Below are 7841 nucleotides of genomic sequence, written 5' to 3'. Positions count from 1 at the left end.
CACCCGTGTGCTTCCAAAAAATCTCATCCTCGGCAAGCTCCTCAGTGTGATAGGTGTGAATGGTTGTCCACAATGTCATAAACTGATAGGTGTGCTCGAAAGTGAAATTGGCGGAAATCTTGATCTTGGAGACCCAAGCATTATTGGAAACTTCTTTGTTTCTTTGAGTTTTCTCTGTTTTCATTATTTTGCATTGGTTCTTTGGTTATTCACTTTTTTTTTTTTTGCGTTTTTGGTTTTTATCGGGTTTCTTCGTTTTCTTTGTTTTTTGTTGATTTCTATATACACGTTTAACATTTTCAAACAAATGATTAATATTATATTAAACCTATAATTTTTCTATGTTTACTTTTTTCCATACCCACCGTACATTTTTGGTGTATAACTAATACACTTTTAGTACAAATTACCATCTTTCAAATACAAGATTAACATTATAGAATAGATGGTCTGTATTTTTTATACACATTAAACATTTTTTAAAAGCTTGATTAACATTTTTCAAATACAAGATTAACATTTTAATAGATGATCTACACTACTATATACACATTTAATAATTTTGGAATGCTTGATTAAAAAAATACATATTCTAACATTTTCTAAATGCTTAATTAAGATTTCTTAAGTACGTGATCAACATTTTCATACATATTGTATATTTTTTGTATACATCAGAAATATTTTCCCAATACACGTTTATTTTTTTTTCAAATGCTTGGTTACATTTTATCAAAAAAGTAATGTAAAGTGCTTTTGTAAATGTTAAATGTGTATAGTGAAAAAAATGTTAACCAAGTATTTGAAAATGTTGAATGTGTATAGAGAAAATGTTTCACATGTGTATGAAAAATATATTCAAAAATATTACAATGGATGGAAAACAAGTTGATCATGTATTTAAAAAATCTTAATCAAGCATCCGAAAATTAAACAATAATTTAAAATGTCAAACAAGCATTTGAAAAATGTTAAATTTGTATAAACAAATATTGACAAGGTATTCAAAAGTTTTAATCTTGTTTTGTATTAAAAATGTTAAAAGTGTGTTTGTGAAATGTTAGTTTAGCATTTGATAATGTTAAATGAATATGGAAAAAACATGAACCATGTATTAAAAAATGTCAATATTGCATCTGAAAATATGTTAATCAAGCAATGTGAAAATGTTCAATGTGTATAAAGTTTTTTAATCAAATTTGTTTTTTTAAATAAACTGTCTGTATAATTTTTTGACCATGTATTAAAAATAATCTTGTATTTAAAAATATTATTCAAGCATTTTAAAAATGTTGAAAATATGTACATAAAAATGTTGACCCTGTATAAAAAATGTTAAACGTTTATTTGACAAATGTTAAACGTGTATTTAAAAAATCAGTCATTTAGTTTTTTTAAAACATTTGTAGAAAAATAAATGCATAAATAATGAAAATCCAGTGAAAACTGATAAATAAACTAAGAAAAAAAGGTGAAAGCGAAGAAATAAACAAAAAGATGAAGAAAAAAGAAACAAATTGAAAAAGAAAAGAAAAACGGATAAATACCATTAAAGAAACAAAGAGAAACCAAAATAAAAAAACCAAAGTATAATGAAGAAATAAAGAAAACAAAAGAAAACCGGAGAAGAAAACAAAAAACCAAACAAAAAATAGAGAATTCCCTCAATTAGGCTGTGCCTACTATATTACCATGAACGCAATCGTGGCGCAATGGCTAGCAGCATCTTGCACTACCGAGGCGACTTGGAATTGATTCCCTGGGAGCTCACTTTTCTCCCTATTTCTCCTAGTTTAGTATGCGCTAATTGGCTATCCCATTACTGTAGCCGCTTCAAGCGAGAGATTCTTCCTTTTCGCGCCAAGCCCGCGGACGTAGGGGCGCCCCAAGAGCCGAGACAAAAGCCACATGCTGTTAATTTCCAAGATGGGCCGCTGTTCCCTGTGTGCTCTGACTTCTTGAACGCCGTCAGCACCGCGTCTTTATCTTACTCCAAGATACTACTCCCTCCTTTCTGGTTTGTAGGGTTTATTTCAAAAATTCGGTTTTCCATGTTATAAGTCTCAATTTGATTGTTCTCCATCACATGCTTAGAGCATTACTAGTAGAACCCTCAAACCCTCAAATTCTTAAAGCAGTTTTAAGGGTTGAGAAGTGCCACTTTTTTGACACTTTTAAGGGTTGAAAAATAGGGGCAAATACTAGAACCCTCAAACCCAAGCCTTAAACTGCTTTAAGGATTGGATTTGAGGGTTCTAGTCTTTGCCTCAACCCCAACCTTTAAATATATCATTTGACATCTCACAATTTATGACAACAAAAACACAATCAACTTCCAAACAAACTACCAAATGACAATCATTGATGCATGGTTTAATAGTTTACATCACAAAATCACCATCTTCATCCTTTCATCGGCACCATCACCAAAAAGTCACCTCGGCGCCATCTCCTAGACCACATGCGGGCTCCATCAAGCATCTCCATGGGCACCGGTGGAGTCGTACACACCGCCATCGCCACAACTACTCATCGGTGTGTCACCTCGAAAAGTAGAGGACGCAACACGGAACATCCTCTTCCTCTCCGCGATGTCCTCCTCGTAGTCCTTCCACCATTGCAATTGGTCTTGATCCATGTCATTCTTGGACATCATCATGTGCTCTTTCTCTTCCACCATGAGTTCTTTCCATACCTTTGCCTCTTTGAGCTTGATCATCCTCTCCTCCAACTCGGCCTTGCGCTTTGCTTCTTCACGCTTTGCTTCAACTTGTGCAAGCTTGACCTCTTTCTTCTTCTCGGTGATAAGAAGCTTTGTCTCCAATGTCTTCGTTGTCAATTCCTCCCTTGCCTTCATCATGAGGTCCATCTTCTCCCTTAGGCTTGACGCCTCTTCTTCCATCTTCACCCTTAGCTTGCCCTCTTGGTTCCCTCGGGCTTGCCCAAGTTCCTCTCCTCCTCATCTTCACTACCATCCATCCTAAGCATTTGCCGACTTCTTGGGTGCGGTCTCTTGATCCCTCAACTTCCACTTGTCAAAGGTTTGAAGAATTGTCCAAGCATGCTTAAATTGGAATGGCTTGCCCTTGGAAGCGACCATCTCCTTGTACCTCATGCCGGCAATTGTCTCCTATCAACCACACATAAATCACATAAAAACCCACCAATAGCATAGTACACACACATAATCAAAATAGTGAAGAAATATGTACTCACATAGTCACTCTCCATGGTTCCACTAGGTGGTGCATCCCTCACTTGGTCCTTTGCCAATACAGTTTACCGGTTTGATCGGTGTCGGTGGTTGCATCCATTCCCACAGCTGCCCAAGCACGAACCAAGAGGATATCTTCCGCCTCGGTGTAGTTTGTCGACCGCGCGTGTGGGCGGGAAGCGGCGGTGAATGCCTCCTCCCCTATCTCGGCCAACTCCTCCTCGTCATCACCTTCATCCTCTTCATCTTCCTCCAAGTCGTCACCAACCCTAAAGGGTTCGAGAGGCGGAGCCCCGAGTCCACCTTCGTGTTTTGGAGGAGGTCCATGAACGAGGATGGGGTTGCCATTTTCTGGAACACCTCATGCGCGGCGGGAGGAGGTTCGGCCACGGCGACGAAAGGAGGTTCGGCGACGGAGGCGGGCGGGGGCACGGGCTTCTTCCGCAGCATCTTCACGGCGGGGGCGACCTTGGATGGCGCCTTCGGCCGACTCTTCTTGGTGGCCGGGGCGGGAGCCGAGGAGGCGGCGGGGGCGGGCGCCAGGGCGGTGACGGTGGCCGGGGCGGGAGCCGGGGAAGCGGCAGGAGGAGGTGCGAGGCCCGCCCGCCGCCGCTTGGCCCCGACGTGGGTCGCCGCCACCACGTCGGCCACGGTCGGGTGGGCGGGGGCGGGGGCGGGCGACAGGGGCGGGCGCGGCGGGCGCGGCGGCGGCGGGGCCCTCCATGGTTGGCGCGGCAGGAGGCGGCGGGAGGCGGCGGGAGGAGGAGGCCGGGAGGAGGAGGAAGTTTCCTCCCGCGCGAGAGAGGAGGAGTGCGGGTTGGGGGAAGATTTTCCTCTCAACCCCTACTTCTACAGGTTGCAAACTGGTTTGAGGGTTGGACCTCTAAATTTTTTTACGGGTTTGAGGGTTTAGAGGTTCTAGTCCACGGCGTTTTTTCGGCGAAAACTATAGAAAAGCGGTTATTTTTAGGGGTTTAAGAGTTTGAGGGCTCTATTAGACTTGCTCTTAGATTTCAAGGTGCATTAATTCATTGCAAGCAAGGATTATGAGAAACTTGACCACATGTATGCATTGCAATTAATGCATTGGTAACACAATTGTTTGAGGAAAATGAGCGCATTAATTGAGTGCTTTCACAAACCATGAAAATTTTCCATCACTCATTATCTACTTTAGTTGGTGACATTTTTAAATTGAGCCTTATAAACCGAAAAGAATACGTATAGGATTTACTGCACGTCGGTCACCAGTTTTCCCCATAATCATGGACGAGCGAATGAATCCTGGCATTACCTTTCCTGGACGGCTTTGCTGGAGTTCTTCTAAAAGCTTCTAATTACCCTGCATGCAAGATATACCCGTGGGGTTAGAAACAGCACAGAGTATTGATTAATAATAAAAAGAAACAACGCAGAGTAGCACGGTAGTACTTTATAGTACAAACCGGGAAGACGAGAGCAGTGCCTGGCGACCGACCTCTGCCGAAGTACGATTGCAAAAGGAGACTCCGCTCCATGCCTCCATGCTTACAGCATCTCTGTAAAGAAAACGGCCCAGTCTGAGGCCAAACCCGACGCGCTGGGGGCGTCGGAGGAAATGGTTTTGATGTGAATTATTGTGTGATTCCTCACGGGTGGCGCAGTGAAGGCGCGCCGACGCGCGTCCCGCCCCTCCCGCCACACATACACACGGCGGTCGCCCGCTCACCGCCCACCCGCGGCTATATAAGCCGCCCCTCCCCTCGCCGGTGGCCACACACTTCCTCGCCACAGCCCCTCTCCCCCTCTCGCCGACGACGCCCTTCTCCCCTCTCTTCCCGTCTTCCCCGTCTCAAAACCATGGCCGAGCGCAGGGCCAGGCCCATAGTTGTCCAGAATGTGCGGCCCGCACAGGGCCCATAATTTTGGGGGCCCAAATTTTTACATAGGCCTATATATAGCTGCTCCTGGGCGTTGGGCCACGCATGGCGCTGGACTGCGCTATTGCGTCCACGTGAGTAGAGGCGTTCGATCGTCCGCAGGCCGCTGCTCCACCGGAAACGAGATCGTCGGATCTATCGCAAAAGCCACTCACGTCGCTACAGATCCTGCCGCTGGCGACGGACACGGCGAGTCGGCAACAGTTCATCTCCCCTCGGCAAAACAAAATCGATCTCATCCAGACTCCGTAGCGCCGCAGTTCCTCTTACTATGCAAATTCAGTTTATGTGGTACAGGAATCTTGTTGATTACGTACGAGTAGCTCGGTGATTCAGTATTGTTGATTGTTGTCCAAAATTCATTCCTCTTGCTATGCAAATTCAGGTTATGTGCTGTCCAAAATTCAGTGTTTTGTTGTCCAAAAATTCAGTGTATGTGTTGTCCAAATTTCAGTGTTTTGTTGTCCGAAAATTCAGTGTTGGTGTTATCCAAATTTCAGTGCATAGGCTGTCTAAATTTTCGTTTATATGCTGTCCAAAATTTCAGTGTACTTCCCCTTCTATTTTACTGCCAGTTATGAAATGGTTTGGTTGATTCAGTGCATCAAGGTTGGCTTTAACCCTCTGTTCTCTTCTGTTTTCCTAGGCACCATTGAGCTGGCCTTGTTGCAGGGATGAATATGTTGATCTCGTAATCAATGGAACAAAAGGTGCCGAGTATTTACTATTTATGCTGAAATACTACTATTTTTTGTGGATTACTGAAATACTACTATATATGATTTTGGAAAAATAATCTGGTCTCTCGTTTAGCTTAGCCACCTAATTTTTTTCTTTGTAGCTTCGTCTTCAAAAGATAGGCCCCATTTTAAAGTTTGGCACAGGGCCCCAGATATTGCCGGCCCGGCCCTGGCCGAGCCCTACCTCGGCGACGGAGCGGCGGCCAATGGCTTCGGCCGCCGCCACCTACACGAGGACGAAACCCGCCCCCTCTACGAGGCGGAGTACCCGGCGGCGCCGGACATGCGGGTGCCGGGCTCCTGGAGGCTTAGCGTCGTCGGCGTCCCGGAGTCTCCAACGCCCACATGTGCTGATCGGCGCGCCGATATAGCGCGCATCCGGTCATCGCTGCCGGAGCAAGCGCGGAACCAGCCGAGGTACACCCCCGACAGCCACACCTTGTGGACGACGTACTTCGACCGCCGGCAGAAGAGCAGCTCGCCTTCACGAACGACGTCGAACCCTGCGGCCGCCTCAACTCCGAGGGGCGGCACCAATGGTGGGGCGTCCCCGGCCGCACCTCAAAGCCGTCCTCGAGCACATCATGGCCGGCAACACGCCACGCTTGGAGTATCCGGTGCCCCCTCCTTCTCTCGCCGCCGCAGCGAATGAACACGGCGTCCTCCTCGGCGTAGGTCTCCCTTAGTGCCGCATCGTCTCAAGAAGCACAAAATGGCCCGGCCTACTAGCGTGGGAAAAAGGGACGGCCAATTTTATTGTATTGTAAAGCTGCATATTGTGAGGCTGATGTGCGATGCCATGTCGCTTGGCTGGCACATATAAAGGACAGGAGAGCCCGTTTGTTTATAGTATCTCTCTTCGTAACCTTACACGTCAGGTTGGCAGTAGGCCTGATTGATTATATTTAAAACGCCTCCTCTGATGCTTAGATCTTGCAGGTTCGTCCAAACATTTCCTGGCTGGTTTAGGACATCGGTAACAGCAGCGACAGAGGCCAAAAGTGAACCATTCACTGGCAGGGGCGGAGCCAGGATTTAGGCATGAGGAGGGCGAAAGAAATAAGAATCATACTTGCAGTTTTTTTAGTACACATAAATGTGTGCTGTTTTATAATAGAAGAAAATTTGGAGGATAAAGTGCCATAATATATCACACTGACTACCCCATTGATATCAAAACATAGTTCTAATATATTTTTGGCAATTCACAAAAGGGCTTCCTTTCTACAGGATTAAATTTGGGTCTACAACTATCAAGATCATCAAACAATAAGATGATCTCATCCGGGTGAACTTTGTAGTCATTTATTTTTCAGTGAACAAATATCATAAATTCACAAATGCTGTCAGACCTGCTTCCATTGTAAATGCCAAACAACAGCAGGAGGAAACAATAACTAAGATGTGCAAACTATGCTATGGACATCCAATATAGCAGATATCAAAAATAATCTCACATGGCTGGAAACACATCTAGTTTGTACATTAATCCATTGTCTGACATGCAATCACAAGGGAGCCTATTATAATTAGACTATAATACTATGCAATCTATAAAAAGGATAACTATGACATACCTTTAAACTTCAGCGTTTGCAGACTAGATAAGGTAATCGACCAATTCGTGTACTCGATCGCACGGCACATCGATCATCGCCGCGGCAGGATCTACATAGGTAGAGACAGCGGGGCTGCTGGCTGTCATGGCGCCGCGGCGGTGTCATCTGTGGATCGGCTAGGGCGGCCGGTGGCGGCTAGCACAAAATCCAGATCGATCTGAACGACCTGAAGACAGGAAAACTGGGTCAAATTCTCCTTTTTTTTAGGGTAAGGGTCAAATTCTCCTAGGTGGCCTAAAGAGGACACATGGGCTATGTTTGGGCTTGGGTACGTACAACATGCAACGCCCCAAACAGACTTAAAAAATCAATTAACACTGGGCCTTCATATGCACTGAGTTGTAAATCC

This window comes from Triticum dicoccoides, chromosome 3B, assembly GCF_002162155.2.
Source record: "Triticum dicoccoides isolate Atlit2015 ecotype Zavitan chromosome 3B, WEW_v2.0, whole genome shotgun sequence".
Taxonomy (NCBI): domain Eukaryota; kingdom Viridiplantae; phylum Streptophyta; class Magnoliopsida; order Poales; family Poaceae; genus Triticum; species Triticum dicoccoides.
This window is presented reverse-complemented; position numbering follows the sequence as displayed.